Source organism: Mauremys reevesii, unplaced genomic scaffold, assembly GCF_016161935.1.
Source record: "Mauremys reevesii isolate NIE-2019 unplaced genomic scaffold, ASM1616193v1 Contig19, whole genome shotgun sequence".
In the NCBI taxonomy this organism is placed as follows: Eukaryota; Metazoa; Chordata; order Testudines; family Geoemydidae; genus Mauremys; species Mauremys reevesii.
Window position 1 is genome coordinate 338663 of NW_024100815.1, and position 14327 is coordinate 352989.

A 14327-nucleotide genomic window follows, 5' to 3' on the forward strand; every position below is an offset into this window, starting at 1 on the left:
AATAATAATTGCATGGTACCACACAGATTTTCTTTCAAACACAAAAAATCATCTCAAGTGAGTAATTCATTCATGGAGGATCAGACAGAAAAGTCCTGGCAGAGCTAACAAACAGCTCTCCTCCGGGGCTCTGGTTTCGCGACATCTGAGCGCTGCCTCGTGAGGCTCCTCCGCATCTGCCTGCCGCCACCCGAGGACGCAACCAAGGCCGGACCCACCTTGCTGGCATCCACCTGGGACCCGCATCAGTGGCAACACACACATAACCCCTGCCCCACGTTAGCAAGTCAACTGGTCCTTTCCATATTTGCTGCTGATAATCAAACCATTTGACCGAGGGTCGGGGGGCCGCACCCTGCTCTTCCCCAGTCATCCCGCTGACATGTTTAATCGCTGGGGCACCTGGCTGTTTTTACCAAGATGTAACCAATTACACGTAAAGAGCTTGCAGCAACCGAGCGGCAGGCGTCTTATCCAAGGCGTCTGCCCGCTCACTGCAAATCCCCCCTTTTTGTCTTAAAAGGAGCGCCTTAAAAGAGGCATGAGCACATTCAATAATAGCGTGTAGTTTGTCTGCTTCAGCCTGAAGGGTTTGGACAAGCAGTTCTTTGGCTTGTAGCTCCTTCTTAATTTCACTCAGCTCAAGAACAGCAGCTCTATAATGACGACGGTTATGTGCTGCATCTACTTTGGCTGCCGCAACCTGCTTTTGAAGGTTATTAACTTTTGACTTTTCTCTTCTAAGGCAGTCTGTAAAGCTTGAATATTTAGGACTGCTTGAACCCGGAGATTCAGCTGCACCAGGTCTGCCTCTCTCTCTGCTAGTACTGTTTCGGGATGTTGCTGCTCTCGCAAAGCAATGTTAGACTGACCAAAACCAGTGAGCTTCCCCCGTTCATGTTCCAGTTCGAGGGTCAATTTCTTATTTATTTCTTCCAAACGTTTTATCTTTCTCCTGAAACCTCTAGATTCTCGAAGCTCCTGGCTGGTGATTGAAATTACTTCTTGCAGCTCTTTCTCCGACATCATCTTACTGTGGCTAACAGCCTGCAGCTCTATCTCCAAAGCTTGAATCCGTTCATGGAAGCCTGGTTATTTCCTCCATCAGCGATTTGTGCATCCTGTTCTTTTTGCACTGACTGGAGGTGGCTTTCTAACTCCACTATCTGCTGGTGAACCTGGGATACTTCCTTCTGAAGTCTTGAGCATTCAACATCAATGGACTGCTTTTCACTTCGAAGTTTCAGTAACTCCCGTTTTAATTCTTTCACTTCCAAATCCAGCTGCTTCTTTGTAGATTTCAATTCACTAATCAGCTGGTCCTGTGAACTTGCATCTCTTTGATAAGCTTCCACCATTACCTTTTGCTGTAAGAACTGCTCCTTTACTTTTTGGGTCTGTTTCTTCAGGCTGGCACTTTCCTGTTGCAGATTTTCCACCTGTTTCAATTGTGCCAAGATTTCTGATACTGCCTCAGTACTTTCACCTAAGAAGTTTGCTCCTTCATCAAGTTCTTCTTTGCTTGCTTTTGCTGCCTGCAGAGCTACCTCTAGGACAATCTTCTCATTCTGCAAATATTGGATCGTGTCATCCTTAGAAATAACATCACCCTGGAATTCCTCTAACCTGGCCACCAGCTCATCATATTGAGTCTGTAGGTCATTTAGGGACTGCTCTTTGGTGTGCAATGATTCTTGGGTTAAGGTGAGCTGCTTCATGAGCACTAGATGCTCTTGCTGTAAAGATTCAAACTGTAGATCTCGCTGATGCAGAATCAATTTAACCTGTTCCAGTTCTCGCTCCAGTGTTACTGCAAAATCAGCCATTTTCTGAAGTTGTCTTCTCTCATCCTCAAACTCCTCCAATCGTCTCTGCGCGGTGAGCCATACTGGACTCAGGGAGAAAACCTCCTTATCGCCCTGAGCCACCGATTTCCAGAGCTCACAGCCCAACCGCTCCCAAACAGTATTATTACTTGATTGAACGGAAAGTCCCCCTCTTCGTCCCCACCGCAACAGGCGGGATAACGCATCAGAGGGGAACTTTTCTCCCCACCGCTCCGTGATGCATATCAAATCTGCTGACGCAGCAGTTCCCATATTAGCTGCTCACTTCTTGGTTTGAGTGTGCCTCCCTTGTCAGATGCCCTGCGGCTCCCAGCCGCTCGCTGAACACCCCGCGGCTCCCAGCCACTTGTCAGGTACGCCTCCTTTCTTCGACGCCCGCGCTTCCCAGCCGCTGCTCGATTCCCGCGGCTCCCAGCCGCTTGTCAGGCACGCCTCTCTCGGACGCCCTGCAGCTCTCAGCTGCTCGCTCGACGCCGTGCAGCTCCCAGCTTTGATGCTCCCACTTGGCGCGGCGGTTCTGGAACCAGATCTTGACCTGTACCTCACTGAGCTTGAGGGCGTGAGCGATCTGCGAGCGCTCCGTCAGGCTCAGGTACTTCTTGCAATGGAATTCCTTCTCCAGCTCCAGCAGCTGCTCGCTCGTGAAAGCCATGCGCCTTTTTTTTTTTTTTTTATTCCCGGCCGCTCGACGCTGGGGCTTCAGGCGCCCTCTTTTTCTTTTATCAATTCAGGTCACCAACACTATCTTCATTCAAGATTGGCAACAGTGGTACTAGTACTTATCTTGTTTTAGTTCTGTTTGCCTTCTTGATAGTTCACGATTTGTCTTCTAGTGACTTCAGTTATGAGTTTAGTTCTCTTTGCATTTCATTCATTTCCTTTGCCTCAGCCTTCTCATACTTTCCTCTCCTTCTCCTAGTGATAACCAGTACAATAATTCCAGCAACAATTGCTAGTACCACCACTACAATGACTGCAATAACACCAGCAGTCAGACGTTTCATGGAAAACTCTGGGGGCTTTTCATCAACATAATAGATTAGAGCTTGATCAAATTTTAGAGGTTCTTCACTGATGTTTATCTGTAGTGTGAGTCACCTTGACATCTTTTTCAAAGTAGTAAGCCACGTCAGATATATCCACACTCTTGGCAGACTTCTGGGAAACATTTTGTTTCAGTTCAATAGTGATATAAGGTTTTTCATACACAACATCAGTTATATACTCTGGATTCAGCGAGTAACGCTCCTTAAATTCATTTTTGATGATTTCCTTCAAAAGAGAAGCATCCACAGCTGTACTTCTCTCACTGTGTTTTGTTTCAATGATGATCCAGCTTGTTCTGACTAGTTCACTGCACTGTAAGTCTGTATCACATCGGGGTCACCATTTGTTGCATCGCAAGAGCAGGAACGAAGTCCAAGCAGAGAGAGAGAGTGTGTGTATGCATCCATCTTTATTCATTCCCAGCATGCTCTTATATACAACATGATAAGCAATCACAATTGCTAATTAGTTAATTAAACCCACACAGCCGCAGCTGTAACTCATAGGGTAATTATCATTCTACACACCTGTCTACCTATTCACAATTAGCTGGCCAATGAGAACAAGCCCAAAGCCAGCCCTTCACACACAATTCTCAATCCAGAAGCCTTCAGCATCTCACATTCAATCCCACACTGGCCACCATGGATGTAGAGGCTCTCTACACCAACATCCCACACGCTGATGGAATACATGCTGTCAGGAACAGTATCCCTGATGATGCCACAGCACAACTGGTTGCTGAGCTCTGTGCCTTTATCTTCAGACACAACTATTTCAAATTTGATGACAATATATATCTCCAGATCAGTGGCACCGCTATGGGCACCCGCATGGCCCCACAATATGCCAATATTTTTATGGCTGACCTGGAACAACGCTTCCTCAGATCCCGTCCACTCACGACCCTTCTCTACCTACGCTACATTGATGACATCTTCATCATCTGGACCCATGGGAAAGAGACTCTGGAAAAATTCCACCACGATTTAAACAGCTTCCACCCCACCATCAACCTCAGCCTGGACCAATCTACACGGGAGGTCCACTTCCTAGACACTACGGTGCAAATAATTGATGGACACATTAACACCACCCTATACCGAAAACCTACTGACCGCTATGCCTACCTTCATGCCTCCAGCTTCCATCCCGGGCACACCACAAGATCCATTGTCTACAGCCAAGCACTGAGGTACAACCGCATCTGCTCTAACCCCACAGACAGAGACCAACACCTACAAAATCTCCGCCAAGCATTCTCAAAACTACAGTACCCGCACGAGGAAATAAGGAGACAGATCAACAGAGCCAGACGTGTACCCAGAAGCCTCCTACTGCAAGACAAACCCAAGAAAGAAACCAACAGGACTCCACTGGCCATCACATACAGTCCCCAGCTAAAACCCCTCCAGTGCATCATCAGGGATCTACAACCCATCCTGGAGAATGATCCCACACTTTCACAGGCCTTGGGTGGCAGGCCAGTCCTCGCCCACAGACAACCTGCCAACCTGAAGCATATTCTCACCAGTAACTGCACACCGCACCATAGTAACTCTAGCTCAGGAACCAACCCATGCAACAAACCTCGATTCCAACTCTGCCCACATATCTACACCAGTAACACCATCACAGGACCTAACCAGATCAGCCACACCATCACCGGTTCATTCACCTGCACGTCCACCAATGTAATATATGCCATCATATGCCAGCAATGCCCTCTGCTATGTACATCGGCCAAACTGGACAGTCTCTAAGGAAAAGGATAAATGGACACAAATCAGATATTAGGAATGGCAATATACAAAAACCTGTAGGAGAACACTTCAACCTCCCTGGCCACACAATAGCAGATCTTAAGGTGGCCATCCTGCAGCAAAAAAACTTCAGGACCAGACTTCAAAGAGAAACTGCTGAGCTCCAGTTCATCTGCAAATTTGACACCATCAGCTCAGGATTAAACAAAGACTGTGAATGGCTTGCCAATTACAGAACCAGTTTCTCCTCCCTTGGTTTTCACACCTCAACTGCTAGAACAGGGCCTCATCCTCCCTGATTGAACTAACCTCGTTATCTCTAGCTTGCTTCTTGCTTGCATATATAAACCTGCCCCTGGAAATTTCCACCACTTGCATCTGAAGAAGTGGGTATTCACCCACGAAAGCTCATGCTGCAGAACGTCTGTTAGTCTATAAGGTGCCACAGGATTCTTTGTTGCTTTTGTAGTTTCAGAACGGTTGGTGGCTCCTTCCCTCCAAGCCCAGGTCTGAAGGCAGGACGGCAGTGAGGGTGGCAATGCTGTGACTCTCCTACAACAACCTTTGAACTCTTCCTCTCTTCCATTTTGGTGGGGAAGCCCACCAAACAACATCTCATTGAGATGGACGTGTTCCCAGGGAATGTCTCAATTACAAGGAATCAACATTTCCCAGCTGAAATAAATGTTGTGCTGGAAAACGTTCTTTTGGTGCTAAGTCCCAAGTTTGTTCTGCCTTACTGAGCTGCCTAGCATGCAAGCACATACAGAAACGCTGCCCAACATGTAACGTCACAGTATTGAATTTTAACACAACTGGAAATACATCAGAGCATCAACATTTTCTGTTTTACAAGGTCTCTCCTTTTTTGGAACCCTTGTTTCTAAAAAAGCCATGCGAGACTTGAATCAAATTTCAGTGACTAATTATCATGTGTGTGGCATCATCATTAATGCGTGTTCTATTAGTTAGGTTATTGTCTTCTTTAGGAAATTTGGGGAAACAGGAGCCCTGGGAAACCCTCCTCCCCTCATACACACTGCACATTTGCTGCTACCTGGTGCTGGCTGAGCAGTAGCATTGTGACATCAGAGAGGATCCACCACTCAGCACCCCGTCCCTCCAGTTCATTTGCATACTTGCGGAGAATGAATAGCAACCTGGCTACCATGGCAAGAGCTACCTTTGATGACTGATTGCCCCCTTATTACCAGAGCATCATTACAGAAAGGAAGTTTGTAAAGAAACAGGGCCAGATATGGATAGCCGCGATAGCCTCCTGCTGTGCTCATTTGACTTCCTTGAAAAAGGGACCTTCACAAAAATAAGAATGGCAATAAAATATATATTGAAAAGAACAGATGAGTAAGAGCTTCATTGTTTAAACAGTACATATTAAGAAAAAAATAAGGAAAGTAACAAACCAAAAACCCCTTCATTTAACTTTACTTAAGTTTGCTTTCATTAATAAAATAAACCATAAAATAATTAGGAAAAGAAAGTCAGGATTTTCAAAAATGATTAAAAGGTTACGACATTTTTACGCTTCAGCTGACAGCCATTGGTTCTTGTTGTGCCATTTTTGGCTAGATCGAATTAGCCCTGCCCCGTGAAATCCGATCTCCCTGTCCTGCTGGACCCCCCAGCCAGGAGAACCCAGTAGGGGCCTCCTAGCTGTTTCTCTGCCCGGCTGGGGACAGGACTTCCTCTCCATGGGGATATCAGACACACCTGCAGAGGCAATGCAGAAGTGAGTGTGCTGCATCAGCCCGGTGTTGGGCTCAGGGCCTTGGCCTTGGCAGCTTCTGCTCCAGTCACATCTCTGGGTGCCCGGACTCAGAGCTTCTGGCCCCCTGTGGCTGCAGCCAGGGCTGGGGCACTGGGCTCAGGACTTTCATGCCCTTCCCAACTCCTGACGGCACTCTGGGTACCTGGGCTCAGGGCTTCTGCCTGGCATCTGAAGTGAGAGCTCTGGGCTTCCCTTGCAGTTCCTTCTGGGGCTCAGGGGTCCATTTCTCTGAATGCCCCAAAAATGGTAGGAGCCGAGCTGTTCCTAAGTAATAGGTAGGAGCTGAGGTGCTACAACATGAAACCTCTCTGAGGCTCTTATCTGCTCCACAGGGACGTCTGTCTTCTCACCAATTAGCCGTGGGAAAGGAAACCCCAAGGAGGCTCCTCCTCGCGCCACAGGCTGTCGGGGCAGAGAATTCACCCCAAGGCCACGCTTGTGAGTCTGTATCATAACACGCATGCACAACAGCACTGCACAAAGTTTATAAACGTCACCTTAACTCTGATGGTTCCTAACGTTTAAAGGCCCCCAGGTGCAACTTGGAGCTGGGGTACCGCTGAGCTCTCTGTCTCCCCAGCCTGGGCGCCCTCTCACACTGCTGCTGGGAGAAGATGCAGCTCGCTCCCGTCCCTGCACTCACACAAACCTTTGCACAGGCAGGGACACACCCAGCTGCAGGGACCAGGAAGCTTCTCCCCAGCTCCCCAGCCTAGGTCCCCAGTGCTGCAGCGTCTTGCCCTGGCCAAAAGCCTGACGGGATCACTTTATTACCCAGTCTGCTCCTCCCTCCAAGTGGAGAGGATCATGCACCAGTCTCTGGTCCTGAGCAGGTGCCCCAACCACATCTAGCAAAACGAAGAGTTTTAGGGGGAAATAGAACACACATTGATTAACTATGCAAAGATAGGCTTGAAGGGATTGTAAGCAATGAGCGCACAGCTCAATGCAGGTTACCCAAGAACTGAACCAAAAGAACCCTCTGCTTTGGCCTCAGCGGCAGATCTGGGGCGGTGAGAGCTGAATTCCAGACTCACTTTCCTGCTCAGCCGCAGCTCTTTCCCCCAGGTCTCTCCCCTCGCCGGCAGGCTCCGGCTCAGCGGCTGGCTCCAGCCACCGCAGAGTCCGAACCCTCCCTGCCCCTCAGAGCTGGGCACAAAGGGGCCTAATGCAGATCTCTCCCCCATACAGACCCGGCTGGGGCAGCAGCAGCAGCAGCAGCCCAGGCACCCACCGGCCCCCCAGCAGCCCCCACACTCCAAATGCCCTGCACCGCACACACCCGCCGGCCTCACAGCTCCTCCCCACCCTCCCATGGTCTCATGGGCTCATAGACTCGAAGGTCAGAAGGGACCATAATGATCATCTAGTCCCACCTCCTTCACAACGCAGGCCACACAATCTCACCCATCCACTTCTATAGCAATCCCCATCCTATGTCTGACTTACTGAACTCCTCAAATTGTGCTTTGAAGACCTCAAGCTGCAGAGAATCCTCTAGCAAGTGACCAGTGCCCCATGCTGCAGAGGAAGGCGAGAAACCTCCAGGGCCTCTGCCAATCTGCCCTGGAGGAAAATTCCTTCCTGACCCCAAAGATGCTGATCACTTAAACCCTTAGCATGTGGGCAAGACTCACCAGCCAGCACCCACGAGAGAATTCTCTGCAGTAACTCACATCCCAACCCATCTAACATCCCATCCAGACCACTGGGCATACTTACCTGCTGAGAATCAAAGATCAATTGCCAAATTCATTGCCAAAATTAGGCTAGCCCATCATACCATCCCCTCCATAAACGTATTAAGCGTAGTCTTGAAGCCAGATATGTCTTTTGCCCCCAATACTCCCTTGGAAGGCAAGTCTAAACTCCCTAGTGTCCACTTGATAGCCACTGGTTCTTCTTCTTCTGCACAGCATCGCTCGTGGAGAACAAGGTCCTGCACATCTACAGTCGTACTCCATCTTTGTTTCAAGAATGAAAACAAACTAGCGCCTCAGGGGACCAGAACGGATTTCAGCTGATGGACAGCTTTCCTCAGTGTTTGTACATTTTAACAGGAATATATTGAATGATGAAATTCATTTCACGTCCCCGTTCAGCGGAACTCCTGAACATACAGGAGATGGATATGAAAATATAGATCACTTAAAAAAGAGGACATGTAAGAGAGCAGCTGGACTTGAACCAGAAACCTCTCGATCCACCCTCAAATGCACCACCACTGAGTTCCCTGAGGCAGCTGAGTGTTGGAGCCAGTGATCTTGAAGAGTATGAAGGGGACACTTATTTCAAAGAGCTTCTCTTCCATTCCCAGACATGAGTGGTTTTAAAAATGGAGTTTCATTACATTTTCTATGTGCATGTAAACACCACAGCTTGCACAATCCCCACAACTGCTCAGTCTCACCAGAGCACAATAACTTTGGAGGCCCCAAACCCAGCTCTGCGGCCTTTAACCTCTTCAGCAGTTCTCCAATGCCTTAAAGCCACAGGGCACAGCATGGAATTTGACCCCATTAATCCTAAATCAATTTGGATGAAAAATCTTTGCAAAAATATTTTGTTTTCCAAACCAAAAGCATCTCCCGTTTGTGGCGTCCCCTTAAACTGTCTCTTCGCACACAAAGAGGAGACACTTTAATTTGGAAATGAGATAAGATGCTTCAGTCAGGGTAAGCAGTTGCTCCCCTTCATGATTGAAAGATCATAAAATGCCAGTAAAATTGACTTTCAGCCCTTACACAGCAGACCCCACTGACGGCATCTCCCCGGGGCCGGGTGGAGCCAGCTCACCTTATCAAACCTTCCCATACCCGGGGGAATGGGAAAGTGCGAGGCTGCAGCGCCACCTAGCGGCCACAGGACAAATCGCCGGCTGCTGCACCTGTGGGCACTGGGAGTTCGCTTAACATGGAAAGCTGCCTAATGCAAGGTTGGCAAAACGGGGGTCTGCTGCACTACATCATCATCTGCAATGACTCAACCCGATAGGACACCTCCTGTGCTACGCTGCTACTAGTGACCCTCTCAAACAGGTCCCCACAGCTCCCCAGCCTCCCCCCACCAGGAGGCAGCTAGGAGAGGCTTGTTACACTGCTCTACAGCCAAAATGCTTCTGAAATAAATGGAGTCCAACTTTACTAATTCTGGGTCACTGAGAACGAAAATGATGCTTAAAATTCGTGATTGGCTCTAGTTTTCAAGATATGCTATTGAGTCAGTATTTATGACCCTTGACTTGGGAATGGGGGAGGATAAGTGAGTTATAAAGGGACGGGATCTCAATTTAAACCAGTAATGACTAAACTACATCTTTGACTGGATCTATGAATAAATCTATGAATGGCTTTGGACAGTACTTGCTTTTTAGGCAAAACAATGAAGGATACAGTCTGAAGCTGGTATTGCCTCATACATGATATGAATTGCATCATGTTATTCCTAGAAGTCATGGATGATGCAATCATAATGAAGCTGAACCAATTGCCCTATATCAGCTCTAGAAATCATACAGTGTCTTGCTCTCTTATTTGTCAGTGTTTGATTTTGCAAAGGGACCCATTTCTCTTTAGCCAAAGTGAGCAGAGATGCCTCGTACTTGTGTGAACAGTGCAGATAACTTGTGCTATGTTTGTGGTGAAGTGACTTTGCATCACAAAAGTGCAGTATAAACACTATGGTTAAGAAAGCCTATCACTTTTCTTTTGGCTGCAAAATTGGAGATCAGGTGTGTGTTGGAAGCAATGAGTGTGGCAATCTCAGTGAACCGACGGAGGGTGACGGTGGTCAGAGAGAGACAACGGAAGGTTAAAGGGGCAACGATGGGCATAACGATGATGATTGTGTTGTATTTCATTCCTTAGATCTGGTGCCACGGCCATCCCTTTAGCCTTGTAGTTTACCAAGAGTAAAACTAAATATCTGTTGAGATACAAGGGAGAGTCTGTGTCCATTCCTGCTAGCTGCACAGGGGTTTGACATTGCTGCTTTCAATCCTCCGGCTCTGCCGAGACAAGGAACAATTCAGGCGGTCACTGAACTGAAGGAGGAGATGATTTTCTGACAGGAGGGACGGCTCCTCTTAAAGGTGTTTGGCAGGCAGCCTCCTTCCCAGGTCTGTCCCGACAACACCCAGTTGAAAAGGACTCTCCTCAGCCCTCCTCAGCCCGGTGAAAACAGCGAGTGAGTGAGCGTGGGGAGAGCGGCGACGGAGGGAGATGGATTGAGGGCTGGGACCTCTGTGAAGGGGCAGGATGAGGTGTTCAGTTTTGTGGGGTCAGAAAGTTGGCAACCTCAGATCCAGGGAAACAACTCAAACACCCAATGAGTCTGGCCAGGGCAGGACATCAGCTTTGAGGGGAGGGTGGGTGTGGCAGTGACATCACAAAGGCCTTTTGCAGGAACTCGGCCTATTGGGCAAAGGTGGTGGGAGGGTGACCTCACAGAGACCCCGACATCAGCCGGGCAGGACAGAGGTGCAGGGCCAGGCCAGTCTCTGAGACCTCCCGGCTTTGCTCCCGCAAGTCTCCTTCACGAGGTCTCTCCTCGAGGGCTGAGAGAGAATTAGGATTCAGAGTTGTGAGCATGAAGAGGAACCTCTGTGGAGTTTTCTCCTTTCCTACCACTGATTGTGCCGAAAACAAACTTCCCTTTGAGAAGGTAAGAGGCTCAGAGAGGTTTGGAACCTGTTCCGTCTGATCCACCTGGCGCAGGCAGCATTCTAGGCACAGACAGCGCTGGCTTCAGGTGGCAGAATTTGATTTCCTCCCTAGGTTTTGATGATTGGAATCCTGGGGACATTGGGGTGTATCCTTTTTGGTTTATCTTTTCCTCTTTCCTCCCTCCTTTCTCCTCTTCTCTTGCTTCTTTTTTCCCTTTTCCAGCTTCCCTCCCTCTACCTAGGAGGGACGGGTCTGGAGTGCGGGCAGGGGAGGGGTATTGCTCTCATTGCGGGAGGTCCTCACCAAGAGGTGGGTCTGGGTCTGAGAGTGATCCCCTCTGATGGTGTCCTGGGCCGTCCTTTGGGACATCTGGTGAGACTCCTCAGCCTCCTGCCTCTCAGAGTCTCAGTGCTGATTGGCTGAGCAGGGGGCTATCGACACCAAGGAGACTCAGGTCAGTTTGGTCTCTTTTCAAATCAGGCAAATAAGTCACAACCAATCCAATGTATGGAATTAATCTTGCTGCTTCTCTCCATTAATTGTCTCTTGGCAGGTCTTAATTTTCAATAATGTCCTAGGTCTTCTAAAATACTTGCTGAATAATTACTATGAACCACTGTTGGTCTCTAGCTCACTTGAGGGCACTTTATTCTGATCACTCAATGTGTGAAATTCAAGATGTGAGAGAGAGGCAGAAAGCCAGGAGCAGTGTTTCCTCTAATTTGTTATGTCCATGTGTGGAATGAATTTTGTTTTGGGCACAAATATGGAGGTGAGGTGTGACACATCACCTGCATATTGCGCTCCTTACAAAATTCATTCTGCACATGGATGGTGTGTGGCAGGGGTGAGGCTGAAAGGTTTGGAGTGTGGGAGAGGCTCGGGGGGGGGTTGGGGCGCAGTGATGTGAGGGCTCCGGCTGGGGGTGCAGGCTCTGGAGTGCGGCTAGCGATGAGGTCTCAGCATTGGAGCAGAGGTAGGGGCGCAGGGGTGAGGGCTCTGGGGTGGGGCTGGGAATGAGGAGATTGGGGAGCAGGTTGCCCCAGGGAGAAAGAACTGCCCCTCCAGCCCTCTCTCCCCACAGCAGCTCAGGGCCAGATGAGAGGGTACCTGTCTCCAAGCCGCAGCAGCGCCGGTGGGGCTGGATTGGGACTGAGGAGGCGACAGGATTTATTTTCCAAAGTCAACGGAGGAAGGGATGGAGTTATGCTTCAGTTTTTACCTCATAAACTTATTCCTGTCTAACCTACAGGACACTATGGGAATAAGACACTATGTCATGTGGTGACATCACAAGAGCAGAGGATGTGAGAACTACAGCAACTGAGAGGGTGGGGATTTAGAGTCGGATTGTTTCAAATGCTGCATTTGTCGGCTGACATTTAACAGCAACGCTTAGCTAACACAATGGAGAAAGGAATTCTCTGCTAAAGATTCAACCTGCCCCTTTGGCCAACTCTGCCCCTTCCTGACCGGGTGTGCTCAGAACACCTCTCCCGCCAGCCTCACCCACAGGCCCACAGCTGGGCACCCAGCACAAAGCAAGGGAGGGGTTGCTTGGCTTGTTTTACTTTTACTTTTCAAAGGCTTTTAAAAGCATTTTCTGCCTATTCCCCATGGTGAGGAAGCAGATGGTTAGTTAAACAAAAGTTAAACAAAAGTTAAAAGGTAGAGTGACTAAAATGAAATCCCTGCAAGTTGCATGGGCCCTTTTAAAGACACCATAATAGAGGCCCAACTTCAATGTATACCTCATATTAAGAAACACAGTAAAAGAACTAAAAAGAGCCATCGTGGCTTAACAACCATGTAAAAGAAGCAGTGAGAGATAAAAATACTTCCTTTAAAAGTGGAAGTCAAATCCTAGTGAGGCAAATAGAAAGGAGCATAAACACTGCCAACTTAAGTGCAAGAGTGTAATAAGAAAAGCCAAAGAGGAGTTTGAAGAACAGCTAGCCAAAAACTCCACAGGTAATAACAAAATGTTTTTAAGTACATCAGAAGCAGGAAGCCTGCTAAACAACCAGTGGGGCTCCTTGACGATCAAAATACAAAGGAGCGCTTAAAGGCGATAAAGTCATTGCGGAGAATCTAAATGAATTCTTTGCTTCAGTCTTCACGGCTGAGGATGTTAGGAGATTCCCAAACCTGAGCTGGCTTTTGTAGGTGACAAATCTGAGGAACTATCACAGATTGAAGTGTCACTAGAGGAGGTTTTGGAATTAATTGATAAACTCAACATTAACAAGTCAGCGTGACCAGATGGCATTCACCCAAGAGTTCTGAAAGAACTCAAATGTGAGTTGCGGAACTATTAACTAAGGTTTGTAATCTGTCCTTTAAATCGGCCGGTACCCAATGATTGCAAGTTAGCTAATGTAACGCCAATATTTAAAAAGGGCTCTAGAGGTGATCCGGCAATTACAGACCGGTAAGTCTAACGTCGATGCAGGGCAAATTAGTTGAAACAATAGTTAAGAATAAAATTGTCAGACACATAGAAAAACATAAATTATTTAGCAGTAGTCAACATGGTTTCTGTAAAGGGAAATCGAGTCTTACTAATCTATTATATTTATTTGAAGTGGTCAGCAAACATGTGGACAAGGGGATCCAGTGGACATAGTGTACTTGGATTTCCTGAAAGCCTTTGACAAGGTCCCTCACCAAAGGCTCTTACGTAAATTAAGTTGTCATGGGATAAAGGGAAGGTCCTTTCATGGATTGAGAACTGGTTAAAGACAGGGAACAAAGGGTAGGAATTAATGGTAAATTCTCAGAATGGAGAGGGTAACTAGTGGTGTTCCCCAAGGGTCAGTCCTAGGACCAATCCTATTCAATTTATTCATAAATGATCTGGAGAAAGGGTAAACAGTGAGGTGGCAAAGTTTACAGATGATACTAAACTACTCAAGATAGTTAAGCAGATTGTGAAGAACTTCAAAAGCTCTCACAAAACTAAGTGATTGGGCAACAAAATGGCAAATGAAATTTAATGTGGATAAATGTAAAGTAATGCACATTGGGAAAAATAACCCCAAATATACATACAATATGATGGGGGCTAATTTAGCTTCTAGCAGCGTCAGGAAAAGATCTTGGAGTCATTGTGGATAGTTCTCTGAAGATGTCACGCAGTGTGCAGAGGCGATCAAAAAGCAAACAGGATGTTAGGAATCGTTAAAAGGGATAGAGAACAAGACGGAGAATATAGTAT

The 14327-nt window shown here is 47.6% G+C and overlaps 2 pseudogenes; both read right to left on the reverse strand.

Annotated features, from left to right (window-relative positions):
• Positions 1-430: 430 nt before the first annotated feature.
• Positions 431-2099, reverse strand: LOC120393349 (annotated as a pseudogene).
• Positions 2100-2586: 487 nt separating this feature from the next.
• Positions 2587-3224, reverse strand: LOC120393350 (annotated as a pseudogene).
• Positions 3225-14327: the final 11103 nt, after the last annotated feature.